The sequence below is a fragment of the Lepus europaeus genome, unplaced genomic scaffold (genome assembly GCF_033115175.1).
Source record: "Lepus europaeus isolate LE1 unplaced genomic scaffold, mLepTim1.pri SCAFFOLD_3_1, whole genome shotgun sequence".
NCBI lineage: Eukaryota > Metazoa > Chordata > Mammalia > Lagomorpha > Leporidae > Lepus > Lepus europaeus.
This window is the reverse complement of record NW_026909276.1, coordinates 8,032,519-8,051,173: the sequence shown is the minus strand read 5'-3', so window position 1 is coordinate 8,051,173 and position 18,655 is coordinate 8,032,519. Positions and strand designations below refer to the sequence as shown.

General features: G+C 42.9%; 1 pseudogene; it reads left to right on the top strand.

Moving 5' to 3' along the window:
• Nucleotides 1-6,846: 6,846 nt before the first annotated feature.
• LOC133755171 (protein-L-isoaspartate O-methyltransferase domain-containing protein 1-like) lies at nt 6,847-18,391 on the top strand (annotated as a pseudogene).
• Nucleotides 18,392-18,655: the final 264 nt, after the last annotated feature.

Below are 18,655 nucleotides of genomic sequence, written 5' to 3'. Positions count from 1 at the left end.
CCCTAGTAACAGGTGTGTTTCCTAATAGGGCTTCAGACTGCCAACTCCCACGTACCTCCCCATGATGGCCCCTGGAGTATGCTGGGAAAACCGGGAGGCACCTGCTGCAACTCTGATGGAAGTCTCATTCAAGAGGTGACAGTGACAATGAGTTTTGTACATTGAGCATGAATCAGCAAGGCCCTGCTAGAGTGGTAGAACATACACACCCACAGGATACTCATGGACTTATTTTATCCACATGCACAGTGGCACAACCATGAACTACACAGGGGAATGCAGTCCAGGGTGGGGAAAGCAAGAAACAACTGGAGTACAGCAGGAGCTAATTTGTCAACCTACAGAAAACTGACCAGTCTCTTGCTGCCTCTGCAGGGCCAGAAGAGAACAGGAGGAGAGTAGGACTTGGAGAGATGGGGCTGCTCTTTGTGACAGGGATGTCTGCCACTCTGAGTCAGGGTCCTCCCAGTGTGCAGATATCCTAGGTACTCTCAACATCAGCCTTAGTGTTGGGCACATGAGTGTCAGGAAAAGTAAGAGTGATCCACCCCTTAACCCCTCACCTGCATCAAGAAAAGTGTCCCTGTTCTTCATACAGATTGTACAGCTCAAGATCCCAGGCAGGCTGTGCTCAGTTACACTCTCCCCTTTCCACCATTCCAGGAGGACTCCCTGGAGCCCAATGTTGACAGCACGAGAGAGATGGGGCAGTACTAGAGCAGAAGGCATCAGATTGGATCAGCAGGGCTGGTGTGAAGACTCTTATGTGGAGGAGGTTTTACCATTGTATTACTCAGTTTTTATTGAAGGAATGGAAGCAGAGTATGGGAACCTTAGGAAGATGTAGTAGGTTTGTGTGGGGCCTCACTGCAAAAATTTTGATTCAAAATTAAAAGGGCTTAAAAAGCTGTTACAAAATATAATTGCATTGGGGGAAGGAGGATGGGTTTGAGGTAGAGGTTTGCAGGAACCTGGGACCTTGTATAGCAAGTGTAGAAGGCACTGGTATAGCTGGTCACATGGAATACCTACCGCAGATCTTACTTTTTGCCCGTTTCCTAGAGAGACCCCAAGATCTATCCCTGGAGATTTTGGTTATTCAGTGTGTTGAGGAGGCTGACTTTGGCCCTAGTATCTGTGGAGTGTACCATTGTGACAGGGCTGGTTCCATGATGTCACTGTTGCCTAGCACCCCTCTATGTTCTACTGCAGTTAGAGGCTTACTGACTTGGAGTTGTTTTTTTTTTTTTTTTAATTTAGGAAGCTCATTCATCACAGGAGAACACAGGTGGCTGGGACCTGCTTTTGTCATTTCCTGCTGAGTTGGGGACAGTCCCTACAAGGCATGTGGCCCTGACTTCTCCTGGCTAATGAGGAAGGTGATATTTGCTATACTCCCAGTGGTGTCCACTGTATACTGCATATGAATATAGTTGTTTCTGACCCTGTGGGATGGGTGCAAATTTCCCTTTGATATGGATCTGTGGAGGGACATAAATCCCTAGGGAGCCATTATAGTCAACAGTGATCTCGGAGCTGTGGGTGCACCAGACTCAGAGACTTCATGACCTATAATGTGATGGGAATGGCCCTTTATGATAGAAAATGTGGCTGCTGGAGGATACTCATAACCCAATCTGTGTGAGGAGCAGTCTTCCTGTGTGTCAAAGAAGTTGGACAAAGACCCTAAGTCTGATGCTCCCTCTGTCCCTGTACTTCAAAGAAGTCACCTTTCTGGAAACTAGACTCCAGGTGTCATACATCTGTCTGTGGACCTGAATCTTCCTTTGATGAAATGGACAAGAGCTCTGTGAGGGGTAGTTCCCTGCAGTTATCCAGTATTGTTTTATGTACATGTTTTTGTCTTGTAGCTTCTAGCAGATGTGGGCCCTGAAGGTGTAGTAGGCAAAAGGGTGAGCAGACACCATGGCCAAGGATGAGCAGTTACAGACCTGGATACTCCACAAAGGAGGAAGAATCCAACCTTGTTCTGTGCCTGTGGTCACAGGGCCCTGGGATCCCTCAGGACAGACAGGCTGCCCTGCTGCCCCTAGACTCCAAGTGCCTCTGGTCATTCACCTGAGTCTCCTTGTTGGTTGCAGCATTACAAAGGAGGGAAGCAGGTGGGGCCTAGGGAGGAGAAGGATGCGAGCTGCTGCCTAGTCATAGATGGGTTGGGGGTCCTGCAGTGAGTCATTGGTCTGCATCTCATCCTAGTTGTGAGACCATTTTTAGAAACACCTGCCTTGAGATAAGACAGGTCTCCGTAGGGTTGGGACCCTGTTTCTGGCTGCCATCACAGTGCTCATCCTGGTGAACATTAGATTAGAGCTGACTGACCCGGTGAGTGATCCAGGGTAACTGGCAGGGATGGAGCTGGATGTGAGGTAGTTGTGGTTTATGCAGTGCTGAGGCCTCTTCTGCACAAGGGGAGGGCCATTCTGAGGTCTCACTCTGTGCCTGATTGAGCTTGCCTTTTTCTGCACCATTATATAGGTTGTGTCCCAGGGTTAAAGACATCTATTCCTTAATTGTGGCCAATGGTCAGAAAGGAGCCAGTGGGTCCCTGAGTCTCAGGGGGTCAGGCTAAAATCTCTATAAAGAAGGCCCAAGGGGAGCCACCATCTTGGAAAAAATACGATCCAGAAAATAAGAATTTCAGGGTAGGCCTTGTAAGTGTGCTTAAGATGCAAACAAACATGAAACTGTTCTTCCTATCTGAGACTACACTCAAATTATGCAGATTTCCAAAGTCTGGTATTCCTGGTGTAGTCAATGGAATCATTACAATATAAGATGGCGGTGTATTCTAACTTGATGTAGGCTTGTGGGGCAGCTTTGGTTTTTTTCCTTGATGGATATGCAGGGATGTGCCTGTGTTATGTTCCTACTTATCTCAAAATCTTCAGTAAGTTCTTGCTAATTGTAAAACTTGCTCTGAGGTATTTTGTGGGAAGTTAGAAAGTCAACTATAACAGTTTAGTTGGCTGGGAGAGCAATGCAACTTCCTATCTGAGACAGACTGTAGTCATCCTGAAAACCATCCAGGACAGTTTGAAGGCCAACTCTATACTCATGAGGGAAACTGTGGGCACTGAGGTGGCAATGTCTTAGGGTTCTGTGTCCCAACTCAGTGTTGTAAAGGAGAAAAGACAAGAATCAGAAAGATTCCTGGGAAACTCAGATCTAGCTGAGGTAACCATCAAGAGGGGCTAAATTCCAGCAATTATAGTGGACAATATTGACAAGTAATGGTTCAAAGATCATAAAAAATAAGAAAAGCTATATTTTAGCAGATATGGGGTGCACAATAACTTATGAGTCGTAATAGTTTAATGACTAGATGTGTTGACATGACTTTGGATATGTAAGTTTCTATCACTTGAACTAATGGTTCCATAAAACATAGACACTGTTAAGAATTCAATAAAAATGCTAATATGCATGTGCTTATTTCCAACCTGAAGTAATTTTTCCCATTTGTTCTCAAGCCTCATAGTGAGCATCAAGATAAAATTGCCTCAAATACACAAATATCAAACAAACTTGAATTTATTTGTTTTAAATTTTTATTTTCTTGAAAGGCACATACAGATACAGAGAAATAGTCGTTCATTTCTCCAAATGTCCACAATAACAAGTGCTAAGTCAGATAAATCATGAGAGAGGAATTCAATGAGTACCTCTCATGAAAGGAGCAAGGAGCCATTCACTTGAGTTATCATTTGCTGCATCCCAGAGTGTACAGCAGCACAAACCAGAAGTAGTCGGGATGTAAACCCAGGCATTCATGTATCAAATGAAGGAACACCAAATAGTGATTTAACATCTGTGCCAAACATCCACTCAATGGTGAGCAAATTGACATAAAAATATAAGGCCATCCTATAATAGCATACTGGGATGTTATAGAAGACCAGGCAAGATTAGCCAGAGCTGGCCCAGATCAGCAGCACTGTCCACCAGACCTCCAGTACAAAATTCACACCTAAAATAATTATTTTTAAATTTCATGGCACCAGGTGCTGTTATTTCAAGCAATTAGGATTGCCAGCTTTATCAAATAAAAAGTGCAGAATGGTCTAATTGGATACATACAGTACATTGAAATACCATACATTTTGAATACCATAGTGGGCAAATTCCCAACATTATCATTTTAGTCTGATATACTGAATATACACTGGAGTAACATTAATAACTTTGAGAATTAATTTTCTTTCTTTCTTTTTTTTTTTGACAGGCAGAGTGGACAGTGAGAGAGAGAGAGAGAGGGAGAAAGGTCTTCCTTTACTGTTGGTTAACCCTCCAATGGCCGCTGTGGCTAGTGCACTGTGGCCAGTGCACTGTGGCTGGCGCACCATGCTGATCCAAAGCCAGAAGCCAGGTGCTTCTCCTGGTCTCTCATGCGGGTGCAGGGTCCAAGCACTTGGGCCATCCTCCACTGCACTCTCAGGCCACAGCAGAGAGCTGGACTGGAAGAGGGGCAACCGGGATAGAATCTGGCACCCTGACCGGGACTAGAACCCGGTGTGTGGGCACCATAGGTGGAGGATTAGCCTAGTGAGCCGTGGTGCCAGCCAATTTTCTTTTTTAAAGATTTATTTATATATTTGAAAGTCAGTGTTATACAGAGAGAAAAGGAGAAGCAGAGAGAGAGAGAGAGAGAGAGAGAGAGAGAGAGAGAGAGAGAGAGAGATTCAGTGCATTGGTTCACTCCCCAATTGGCTGCAATGGCCGGAGCTGGGATGATTTGATGCCAGGAGCCAGGAGCTTCATCCAGGTATTCCCACACAGGTGCAGTGGCCCAAGGACTTGGGCCATTTTTTGCTTTCCTAGGCCATAGCAGAGAGCTGGATTGGAAGTAGAGCAGCTGAGACTTGAACTAGCACCAATGTGGGATGCTGGCACTGCAGGCACTGGCTTTATCTGCTACACCACAACACCAACCTTGAGAATTAATTTTTAAATTTGATTTTGTGGAAGCATATAATATCATTTTCATGTCATAATTGACTTTTTCAATCTTTAACATTATGCTACATATCTTGATCAACATCTTTTTTTCTTACAAAAAGAGCTTTATTATATGTTTTTATTCTTTGCTTCAATACTGCATATCATAATTTCACTTATTCTCACACTGGAAGAATGTTTACCAACATTTATTTACCAAAATTTATATATTTATTTGAAAGACAGAGTTACACAGAGAGAGGGGAGGAGAGAGAGAGAGAGAAAGAGTGAGAGAGAGAGAGAGAGAGAGAGATCTTCCGTCCACTGGTTCACTCCCCAGTTGGCCGCAACAGCTGGTGCTATGCTGATCCGAAGCCAGGATCCAGGAGCTTCTTTTGGGTCTCCCACTTGGGTGCAGGGGTCCAAGGACTTGGGCCATCTTCTACTGCTTTCCCACTCCATAGCAGAGAGCTGGTCTCAAACTGGCACCCATATGGGGTGCTGGCACTGCAGGCCAGGGCATTAACCCACTGTGCCACAGCGCTGGCCCCCCAAATTTATTTTTTTTTCAAGTTTTAAACTTCATTTCAAATATAGTCATGACAAACATCTAAATAATTATACACTTCAAATCAAAATTTATTTTGCCAGGGATTCCAAGGTAGCAGAATAGAGAAAGATCATACTACACTAGGCTAGAAGAAAATAATAAAAAAAGGTGAAGAAAGTGCATTTTCAGGAGTGAGTTGGAGGGAAAACTGCAGTGAAGATTCTGTGGAAGGAGGAGAGATATTGTGGATCTGTATGGAAGGTGCAGATGTGCAGCAATGTGCACAGACACACCACATAACCCCAGAAGCCAAGAGCTGGAGAAAGTACCAGCTTTGGAGGGTGAGGTGTGATCAGACTGCAGCACCCTGTAACACTGGTGATATAGTCGGAATGAGAGCTTAGTAGACTACACTTTGAATCTGGCCTGGAGACCTGAGGGGAACAGGGTGCATGCTCACCCAGGAAAAAAAGGGGCATAATTCTTTCTACCCACCTGTCTCCCTCACACACACAACAGTGCCTGGAAACCAACTGAAAGAGGGTGGGTGCCATTTTGTACATAAGTACTTAGCAGCTATAGCAGCTCTTGTGCACTTGCCCAGAAACTAGCAAGGACAGATGCCATCTTGGCAGCTCCATGCAATGGGGGCAGATAAGTTGCCATGCTGACATTAGCAACAGTTGAAGAGACTCTTGTATGTGCCCAGTAACTGGTGGGAAGAAGGGGTGATTTTGAAATGATTAAGGCTGCAGCCAGTGTGTATTGTGCACATGTGGGATCCAGGGATTTTACCAGAGGGAAAAATCCATGTTTCCCACTGTCTTTGAGTCTGCTAGTTTGATGGGGGCTGGGCACCCATGTACAACTGTGAGGTGCCCCCAGCTTCTCAATGTATTGCTGGCACGAGGTTCAAACCCTCTATGCAGTATACTCACATGCAGCTGGCTCTGGGAACATCTCTGCCTCTCTGTGAATGGGGCCAGGCTAGTGGGGCAGAGTGGATCCTATGTACAACATGACTGTGATTGTGCCTTGTGGGATAACACTATGGGAACCCTGCAACTGAGAGAGTACAGAGTGTTGCTGGTTTTCTGGGTAATTACTGTTTATAGCTCCACACACTCTGAGCTCCCTAATTAGGGTGGGACATTGCAGCAGGATCTGTGCTCATCCTTTGTGCAATTCATATACCAGCATAGGTGAAAGTTACACCCACTGCGGCCTAAAACTCAGGCATTGGACACCTTAGAAGAGCAGAGGGAAAGGTGTGATGATGCCAACATAGGTGGTCATTCCCTCCTTTCTGTTGGCAATTAAGAAGACATACCATGTCCAAAATGGGTGTGACCCTGGATACTCACTCCATCCTGGAGCATAGACTAGAGCCCCCAGGACACACTCAGCTCAAGCATCTGGGTAGTCACTAAAAGAGCAGATGCTCCGCTAAGCCACAGAGGCATAGTTCAAAAATAATCCATCAGAGGAAAAATCCAATAAATGTATCCACAAATGCCTAAAAATAAATGCAGAAATTCAAGATAAAGAAAAAAGAAAGCAACATAATTCCACCAAAGGAATGCAAACACTTCAATATTAGACTTTGAAGATGAAGAGGTTGATGAAGTACCTGAAATGTAATTCAAAAAATTAATCAAAGGATTAAGAAGCAATGAGAAGGCCGGTGCCATGGTTTAACAGGATAATCTTCCGCCTTGCGGCACCAGCACACCGGGTTCTAGTCCCGGTCGGGGCGCTGGATTCTATCCCAGTTGCTCCTCTTCCAGGCCAGCTCTCTGCTATGGCCCGGGAAGGCAGTGGAGGATGGCCCAAGTCCTTGGGCCCTGTACCCGCATGGGAGACCAGGATAAGCACCTGGCTCCTGGCTTTGGATCAGCGAGATGTGCCGGCCGCAGCGGCCATTGGAGGGTGAACCAATGGCAAAAAGGAAGACCTTTCTCTCTGTCTCTCTCTCACTGTCCACTCTGCCTGTTAAAAAAAAAGAAGCAATGAGAAAAAATTCAAAAATGAAAGAAATTCATAAATGACATGAAAGAAAACTTGTTCCATAAAGTTGAGATTTTTAGAGAAACCAAAATAAATTATTAGAAATGAAGAGTTAAATATGTCAAATAAAAAGGCAGTGGAAAGTCCTAACAACAGACTGGTTGAGGCGGAAGAAAGAATATCTGAGCTAGAACACAATCACTGGGAATTTTTCAGTAAGAAGAACAAAAAAAGAAGAAATTAGAAAAATTTAAAACAGTGTTGGAGACTGTTGGGATACTATCAAAGGACCCAGCATATGGGTCTTAGGAGTTCCTGAAGGTGTGGAAAGAGAAAATGGATTAGAAAACATATTCAGTGAAATAATTACAGAAAACTTTCCTAATTTGGAAAAAAAAAAAGAGAAGTCAAAGTACACGAGGCACACAGAACTCCTTATAGCCATGACAAGAAAAGTCTTCATCACAACACATTACAATCAAATTTTCAACAATAAAACACAAAGAAAAGATTCTAAAATGAGCATAAAATACCAAATTGCTCTCACAGGGTCTACAACTGCACTCACATCTGAATTCTCATCAGAAACTCTGCAGGCTAGGAGAGAATGGAGAGACATAATACAAGTCTTTGAAAAAACAGTTAACCCCGCATACTGTACCATGTAAAGCTATCATTTATGAATTAAGGTGAAATAAAGAGCTTCCATAACAAACAGAAATTGAGTGTCGCCACTCACTTACCCTTACAAAAGTGCCTTAAGAATGTGCTACACACAGAAACACAGAAAGTTAGACTTCATTATGAAAGATTGTGAAGGCAGTAAAACTACAAAAGAAATATAAAGCAAACAATATGAATATATATAGAAAAAATGCCAGGGCCAAGCCATTACTTATTGATCATAACCTTGATGTAAATGGCCTGAACTCTCCAGTTAAAAGATACAGACTTGTTGAATGGATTGAAAATCGAGACCTGTCTATTTGCTGCTTACAAGAAACACACCTCAACAGCAAGGAGAAATGCAAATTGAAAGTGAAAGAATGGGAAAAGTTATTCCACACTAATGGAAAGCAAAAAAGGGGCTGGTGCCATGGCTCACTTGGTTAATCCTCTGCCTGTGGTGCTGGCATCCCATATGGGCACTGGGTTCTAGTCCTGGTTGCTCCTCTTCCAGTCCAGCTCTCTGCTGTGGCCCAAGGGGGCACTAGAGGATGGCCCAAGTGCTTGGGCCCCTGCACCCACTTGGGAGACCAAGAGAAGGCACCTGGCTCCTGGCTTCTTATTGGTGCAGTGCCAGTGGCCATTTGGAGAGTGAACCAATGGAAGGAAGACCTTTCTCTCTGTCTCTCTCTCTCACTGTCTATAACTCTACCTGTCAAATAAATTAACAACAACAACAAAAAAGAACAAGTGTAGTCATCCTAATATCAGACAATATAGACTTTAACCAAAATATTGTTAAAAGATTCAAAGAAGGGCACTATGTGGAGATTAAGTGATCAATTCAACATAAGATGATACAATAATAAATGTTTAAAATCCAATGCCAGGGCATCTGGTTATTTACAAGAAATAGTAACAGATCTAATGGGAGACATAGATTCCAATACAATAGTAATGAGAGACATCAACACTGATTTTCCTCAATGGACAGATCAACTAGATAGAAAATCAACAAAGAAACAACAGAGCTAATTGATATTATGGATTAAGTAAACCTAAATGATATTGACAGAGCTTTTCATTCCACAGTTGTAAGACACATTATTTTCATCATTGTATGGAACATTCTATATTATAGAACATATGCTAGGCCATAAAGCAAGTCTTAGAAATCTTAAAAATCTGAATCATGCCATGCATCTTCTCTGACCATAATGGAATTAAACAGGAAATTAACAACTCAAGAATTTATAAAACATATGCAAACACATGGAGACTGAAGAACATGTGCCTGAATGAATAGTGGGTCATAGAAGAAATAGAAATAAAAAAAAAGTTCTGGAAATGAATGAAGATAACACAACACATCAAAACTTATAGAATACAGCCAAAGTAGTGTAAGAGGGAAGTTTATAACAATTGAATGCCTACATCAAAAAATTGGAAAGGTACCAAATAAACAAACTTTCAATACATCTAAGGTGTGGGGTTTCAAAAATGAATGAGACAGAACACAGACATTTTCACATACAGAGTTCTCCCCAGATTGCTCTGGCCAGCACTTTTTATTAGAGGATACCAGCAAGTCTAGAAGCTAGCAAGCACATAGGCACAGTTGGTGTACAACTTTAGGTGGAAAAGGAATCCAGTCTGGTGATCCATGACAGAGAACAGAGCAGTGGTGTAAATCTTCAAAGACAGGTCCATTCAAATACTTGGAAGTCTACAAATTCTGGAAAACATCCCAGGTACCAATTAATGTCCATTAGCCCCCTGCTGTCTCTGCTGCCACATTCCTTTGAGGGTAAGTGTGCCCATTCCCCAGCCTCTTTTGGTGGATATCAGAAACTGTGGCTATACCTCTAACTTCAGGGGAGTGTGTTCTCCTGAGAGACACTTAGGCAGCATCCTTTACTTCCCCCTTTTCTTTATTTTAAGCATAGATCTAGATTAGGTATGCATGAGATGATGCATGTATCAAACACAGGATGAGGACCATAATAACTGGTACCACAAAGTGCAGCAGCCAATGCAGCCAGAATCCCAATTGCCACCATTCAGGTTTAATATTTAAATGAGAAATTTCATTTTTGATGTTATCAATTTCCTTTTGAATTAAATTAGAATTATCTGTGATGTTGAAACAACATAATCCTGGAAATTATTGTCATCCAATTTGATGTTTAAGTGGTAAATAATCAATAGCAGCACAATTTTTTAATTTAATGAATTCATTTTTACATAGATACAACTTTAATAGAACAGTGGTTCTTTCCCCCTAACCCTCCATCCCCCTCCCATCCCACCTCCCATTTCCTCTCCCATCTCCTTCCTCATTATGGATCATTTTTAGTAGGACTTTATATACAGAGGACCAACTCTATGCTAATCATAGATTTCAACAACTTGCCCCCATGCCAACACACAACATGTAGGGTACAGTTTAGGGAGAGAATTTGCAGTTGATTCTTATATTACAATTCAATAGGGACAGAGGTCCTACCTGGGGAGCAAGTGCACAGTGATTACTGTTTTTCCTTTAACAATTAACACTCTTTTTATGATGTCAGTGATCATCTGATGCCCTTGTCATGGGCTGCCAGGGCTATGGAAGCCTTTTGTGACCATAGACACCATTGGTATTTGGACACAGCCATAAGCGAAGAGGATGTTCTCTTCTTCCTTCAGAGAACAGTGTCTCCTTTGATGACCTTTTCTTTCCTCTGAGGTCTCACAGAGATCTCCATGTAGGATTTTTTTTTGTCAGAGTTTTGTCTTTCCATGCCTGAAATGCTCTTGCAGGCCTTTCAGCCTGACCAGGAAGCCTTGAGGGTTGATTCTGAGGTCAGAATGTTATTTACTGCAAAAGTCATTCTAGGAGTCTGCTGTGTGGACTGCTTCCCATGTTGGTCCTTCCTTCCTTTTTAATTCTATTTTTTTTTAACCAGGTACTTGATGTTATTTATATTATCACTTTTAAACTTAGACTGGTCTATCTGTTGAAGCATAATTTTGTAAAACACCTTCATGAATTTGAATTAACTCTAAATGCAGCGATGGCCTTAGCAGTTTTTTTTAAAATAGGCAAGCTCTTCTAGGAAGATGGGTGATAACAATTCCAAAAACAGGATAACAACACAGGGTTTCCTACAGGTATCTTTACTTCAGGAGTAACAGTTGTTAAACAGTAAGAGCCAACAGGGAGGGAAAAGCATAACATAATGATTAACAAGATCAAAGTAGAACTGTATGTAAGTTGAGCAAAAATAGTGGTAAATAAAGTCTCAGGAGTTTCTAGAATGTGTTTCTGTTGTGCAGAAGCAATCAGCAATCAATGACTTCATATCTCCCCAGGTGGTCGATTTGTCTTGGGGGACTTGCAATGAAGTGGCTTTGTTTTTGATTCTTTGAAAGAGGGTGAAACAGTGGCACTGATTTTTTGTCTTCTTTAGTTGTAAAGGAGGAATTGTATCCTGTAACTGCTGGTGCCAACTCATGGTGTCTGTAGGTCAGACACAGTGGGCTGGAATCCACACAGGACCTGTAAAGGCATAAAACAGAAACAAACCCTCTTCCGCATGTTTTGAGTGGTTTAGAGCCCTTTGAGTTAGGATGGGGGGGGCTACTTATAAACTAACAGTCGTGGTTCTTCATGAGCTGGATGGGAATGCTGTTGTGCTAGGGTTTTAGAATCAAGAGAGGTAGAATTGAATTTTGAAAAATAAGTTAAATGATTAAGTGTAAATAAAAGAATGGCCATTTTATGATTAATCTCCCCAGGGGTGTTTCCCCCTTTTCTTTTGTTTTTGAAGAAGAGTTTTAAGCATATGATGGGTGTGCTCAACAATGGCTTGACCTGCAGGATTATGGGATATCTTATAATATCTTATAATTGACAAAAATGATTGAATGCAGAAGAGGTATAGGTGGGCCCATTATCAGTCTTTAATTGAATAAGTAACAAATCTTACATTATGGATAATGCTTTACTTGTCAAGATAAAACTAATGTAAATGGTTTATACCATCATCCTTCCTCCAAATAGATTTTTATAAACAAATGTCTGGGCTTGATTTATTAAAAAAAAAATTGAACACAATGACATAGCAAGTAGATTCTCCTTTAAGTGGAATTGTCCAAATGTAACCTGAATGGGTATTAATAATAACATGTCAATAAGAGAAGGATTTTGATAAAGGACAATGAGTTATGTCCATTTGTCAAAGCTCATTGGCATGATGGCTTGGTGTTGCTCTTATTGGCTCCATAAAGACCACGTGGCTATGCCTGGGCATGACAGATCCCCTGTCACACTGTTACCAGATCTGGTACCTGCTCCAATCACCACCATTTGCCAAGGCTAGAGGAATGCTTTCAGGAACATATCAGCTTTGTGAACTTAGAACTTTCTATACCATATGGATAGCAGTTGCTGCCCATGTCCTGGACCTCAGCACATGTCATTGTCATATTTTACATAAGATCACATCAGGGGAACCATCATCCTGACCTTGATTTGACATCTGCAGTCACAGCCCTGTTGGCCTGACAACTGCACCTGGGTGGGATGGGAGGAGAGGAGCAGCTGCTAATGAGCCCAGCTGGCTGGAAACTCCATTTCAACTACCACACCTTGGTTACCATGGGTTTGGCAAGCTGCTTTTTAGTAAATTATATATTTTTGGAAATGAACCAGTGTCAGTTGACAGACTTCCTGAAAAAAAAAAAAAAACAGCCAGGTGGGCTCAGCCAGCAAGCCCTTCTCTCCTTAGACTCAGAGGCTCAGTGGTGAGGGGTAGCCCTGATGAGTAGCCAGGGAAGATTGAAGGCAAGCCCTGGGAGGCCCTCTCAACCAGACTTTCCTTCACATTTGAATGTACAACCCATCCCACCTGTCAGAAGGCCTCCACCCTTAGGCCTTGCTTTCTGCTGTTATGCTGTCTCTCAGGCCTGCAGGTTCCTCTCCCACCACACACTAAGAGCTGGAACAGGTGGCCTGGAGGGAAGGACAGACACCATGGGCCACTTGGGGTAGACACAGAAACATCAATATCTGCCATAGAAGGTGTCCCATCCTCTTCACTCACAGCTAATGTTAAGCCCATTTCCCTCCATATACATGGCTTGCTACAGTCCCTACTGCCACGACAGCATTTTGCTCCCTCCCATCCATGGAAGGGACCAGGCAGAGACCTCATACTCCAAGTACAGGAAAAATAAATAGAGGAAATATATGTTTTGAACAATAAATATGGTATCTAGAATGTAACACTGCATGACATTTAAAAATGTTACAAAAGCGCTTTTATAGAATTATAATCAATATATATCATTTGGACACAGTAACACAATGGAAACCAGTAACTTTATTACTGCTATTGATTCTGAAACAGACAATAAAGATAGACTCATTTATTTGATGGGAGGAATGTCTCTGAAAGAGTGGAAATTGAAATGATACCATACACTGCCTTTAAGGGTGAATACACACATAACTGAACAACAAGGAAGATTGTTTTTCACTAGGTTGATGTCTCAAATTAAAATGTCTAACTCATTAAAGTTAGAGCATCTTATCAACCCCATCACACCACACTCCTTGTCAACCTCCCAAATTCACCATCTCTGTATATTAGGAAAATGATTTTTTTTTTTGACAGGCAGAGTGGACAGTGAGAGAGAGACAAAGAGAAAGGTCTTCCTTTGCCGTTGGTTCACACTCCAATGGCCGCCGCAGCCATCACACTGCGGCCAGCGCACCACGCTTATCCGAAGCCAGGAGCCAGGTGCTTCTCCTGGTCTCCCATGGGGTACAGGGCCCAAGGACTTGGGCCATCCTCCACTGTACTCCTGGGCCATAGCAGAGAGCTGGACTGGAAGAGGGGCAACCGGGACAGAATCTGGCGCCCCGACCGGGACTAGAACCCGGTGTGCCGGCACCGCTAGGTGGAGGATTAGCCTGTTGAGCCATGGTACCGGCCAGGAAAATGATTTTTACCTAAAAATATGCACACTATAGGATAATCATTTTTATTTTCAATATTTATTTTGATCTTCTGCTTTGTTTCAGTTTGTCTGTTTTTGAATAATTTTTTTTTAATTTTTGACAGGCAGAGTGGACAGTGAGAGAGAGAGAGAGACAGAGAGAAAGGTCTTCCTTTGCCGTTGATTCACCCTCTAATGGCCGCCGCGGTAGCGCGCTGCGGCCGGCGCACCGTGCTGTTCCGATGGCAGGAGCCAGGTGCTTATCCTGGTCTCCCATGGGGTGCAGAGCCCAAACACTTGGGCCATCCTCCACTGCACTCCCTGGCCACAGCAGAGAGCTGGCCTGGAAGAGGGGCAACTGGGACAGGATCGGTGCCCTGACCGGGACTAGAACCCGGTGTGCCGGCGCCGCATGGCGGAGGATTAGCCTGTTGAGCCACGGCGCCGGCCTGTTTTTGAATAATTTATTTTCCATCCATAATCAGATTTTTAGGCCCTATGCTTTTAATGTTAATTTTCCATGTAAAACCTTCAAATGTATTAAAATTGTATTGTTATTTTTCAATTCATTTTTGCCTTTTTAATTTTATTTTTGAATAAAGAACAAAGAGCTAACTTTGAACATTTTGCTATATTTTTTCATGTGTATCAAGAAGACTTGCATAAAATCTGTTTAGCTTATCTTGCTTAATAGCTGCTACTGTAATTCACAATACATGAGCAAAATATCTGTTGTGATGTATTTTCTTGGTAACTAAGATGAAAGTGGAAGTCATTGAGATAATTTTGTTGGAATGTTGATTATAAAGGAGGAAATTTTACCTGCAAAATCATTTTCTTTATCCCTTCCTAGAACACAGTGTGTTGGTCATATATGTAGCCATGAGATAAGAGTATGGAGACTATAAGCCACATGGTCATGATCATGTTAATGTTACACTCTCAGACTACTGTATTATCCCCAGATCATATAATTTGGGGAGCTTGTTAGAAAAATACAAATGATTTAGAAAAGCCCATGAGTTCAATTATCTATTATACTCAATCAGGTTTATTCTTAACTGAATGGAAACAATATTTTATTTAGTTATTTATTTATAATCATTATCAATCACCCTCCTTATCTCTTACCCAGGTTGTCCATTATGGTAATTTAGTCTCCCACAAATGATGCATGAAGCCCCTCTGGTATTAGGGAAAAGACTTCCCAGTGTCTGTCCCCCTCAGCTTCAACACAATCCTAGCATTACTTCAGGAGCATAACTGTGAAAGATTTACCAAATCATATAGATATATTGTAGACGATACTATTTTTAGAGTCTAAAACGATGCTTGTTGTTCCTCTTTTCTATTAAAAGAGACAGCTGGGGAAGCAGGACACACAGCAGACTCATAGAATGGCAAATGCCCAAAACAGCACTCCTGCCTCAGAATCAACCCTTGGGACATTCAGATCTGGCTAAAAGGTCCATGAGAGTCTCATAGGCATGGAAAGCCATGACACCATAGCAAAAAACAATCTAAATGAAAGACCCTGGTGAACAAGACCCCAGCAGAAGGAACAGGCCATCAAGGAGAGAGGCGCCTTTCTCTGAAGGGAGGAAGGAACCTCCACTGTGACACAGCCTTGACTAAACAAGTTCAGAGTCGGTGAACTCAAGGGACTTCCATAGCCTAGACAGCTCATAGCAAGAGTCTCGGGTGATTGCTGACATCACAAATAAGAGTGCCAATTGTTAAATCAACAATGGGAGTCACTGGGTACATCCTCCCCACGTAGGATCTCTGTCCTTAATGTGTTTTACTATGAAACTTTAAAACACTACTAATCGAACAATACCCTATACCTTGTGCGGTTGTGTGAATGCAGCCTGTTGAAATCCTTGCTTAGTACATACTAAGTTGATCTTCAGTATATGAAGGTAATTGAAAATGAAACTCGATAAAGGGTGGGATGGGAGAGGGAGAGGGGAGGGCCACGGGAGGGAGGGAGGTTGGGGGGGAAGCCGCAACAATACAAAAGTTGCACTTTGTAAATCCACATTTATGAAATAAAAAATTTTAAAAAAGAGACAGCTGATTATAATTAATTTAATCAAAACAGCAGTATTATTTTTACTTCAATATGACTTCATTATTGTAGTTTTTTCCTACAATAAGCAAATGTGTAGAGAAAGCAATTTTCAAGACATTTCTTAAAATTTTCCCTTTAAATTAATAAATAGATGGCAGTCAGAAAGCTAGAGAAATTAAGAAAAGGTATTATAATTTAAATAAATACCTATTGGGGACATACTAATACTTGCCTGTTAATTATACACATTCAATTCTTGCTAGTAATGCCTGGCTCATTTTGTTATCACTTATTTTTATCCACAAAATAATTGTAATCATAGCACATCAGGTTAATCTGACACTTAGAGTGCACACAGCAATCCACCTTCCTGATAATTCACTTGTGAGGAAGCAGATAGTGGCTCAACTAGATGGGTTCCTCCCACAGACACAGGAGACCTGGATTGAGTTTCTGCCTCCTGGCTTTGGCCTGGCCCAGCTGAAGCTATTTAGGGCACTTGGGAATGGAAGTAAACAGAAGATTCATTCTTTTCTCTCTCTGTCCCCCTCTCCCCCTCTCTCCCTCTCTCCCTCTCTCTCCCTCTCTCCCCCTCTCTCCCTCTCTCCCTCTCCCCCTCTCCTTCTCTCCCTCCCTCCATCTCTACAATTCTACCCTTTCAAAAAAAAATAAATGAATATTTTTTTTGACAGGCAGAGTTAGACAGTGAGAGAGAGAGACAGAGAGAAAGGTCTTCCTTCTGTTGGTTCACCCCCAAATGGCTGCTATGGCCGGCATACTGCAGTGATCCGAAGCCAGGAGTCAGGTGCTTCCTCCTGGTCTCCCATGCAGGTGCAGGTCCCAAGCACTTGGGTCATACTCCACTGCCTTCATGGGCCGCAGCAGAGAGCTAGACTGGAAGAGGAGCAACCGGGACAGAATCCAGCCCCCAACCAGGACTAGAACCCAGGGTCTGGCACCGCAGGCAGAGTATTAGCCTAGTGAGCCATGGCACTGGCATGAATACTTTTTTGAAAAGATTTATTTTATTTGAAATGCAGAGGCAAGAAAGAGAGGTCTTCCATCTGCTGGTTCATTCCCCAAATGTCTGCAGCTGCTGCAGCTGCGCCAATCCAAAGCCAGGAGTCAGGAGCTTCTTCCATGTCTCCTGCACTAGTGCAGGGGCCCAAGCACTTGAGCAATCTTTGACTGCTTTCCCAGGCCACAGCCGACAGCTGGATCAGAAGTGGACCAGCCAGGACATGAACGGGAGCCCATATGGGAAGCCAGCACTGCAGGCAGCAGCTTTATCTGCTATGCCAAATGCCAGCCCCAGTGAACACAATTTTAAAATAATACATTTTTAAAAGTTGGCGGTATTGTGGCAGCAGCTGGCTTCCAGGAAGCTCACCAATTATGAAGAGCCTGGCCCTGCACATTGCTACAGTGAGCTGGGCTGAACCGCTGTGCCACAGGTCCTTTTAGAATAAATCATGGGATTGAGCTTCATTCAGATGTAGTAGAATACGCCAAGGAAAAACTGGAGAGCTTTGTCAAAAATAATAGCTTTGATAAATTTGAGTTCTGTGAACCTGCATTTGTAGTTGGTAACTACCTCTAGAAATGTCTTACAGTTATCAGTATGATCGAATTTATTGTGGTGCTAGGGTCCAAAAAGGCCATGAAAACTATGTGAAAATTTTACTGAATGTGGGAGGCATGCTAGTCATGCCTATAGAAGATCAGTTAACACAGATTATGTGACCGGGACAAAACACTTGGGAAAGTAAAAATATCCTTGCTGTTTCATTTGCTCCACTTGTGCAGCCAAGCAAGAATGGTTATGGCAAGCCTGCTTCTGTGGGACTCCTCCCTGTGCTGTCAGGAACCTGCAGGACTTGGCTTGTATTTATATTCACAGCCCACTTAGAAATTTCATAAACAATGAAATGCAGGCCAAAAGGTTCCACCCAAAAGGAAAAGAAAGAGAGTGAAACAGAATTAACAGGCACGTCCTTGTAGGTAATCAGCTTATGCCTCAGCCTCTTAGTGAGGAGGATGAGAAAATGGAAGATCCCAAAGAAGAGGAGAAAGATCACAGTGAAGCTATGAAGCCAGAAGAGCTGCCTCAGAATTCATGGAGAAAGAAAATCATCAGCTGCCCTCCCTGAGTCTTTAAAAGCTTAATTGGCTGGCACCGAGGCTCAGTAGGCTAATCCTCTGCCTGCAGTGCCGGCACACCGGGTTCTAGTCAGGGCACAGGATTCTGTCCCGGTTGCTCCTCTTCCAGTCCAGCTGTGGCCCAGGAGTGCAGTGGAGGATGGCCCAAGTGTTAAGGAGACCAGGAGGAAGCACCTGGCTCCTGGTTTCGGATTGCTACAGCCCGCCAGCCGTGGCAACCATTTAGGGAGTGAACCAATGGAAGGAAGACTTTT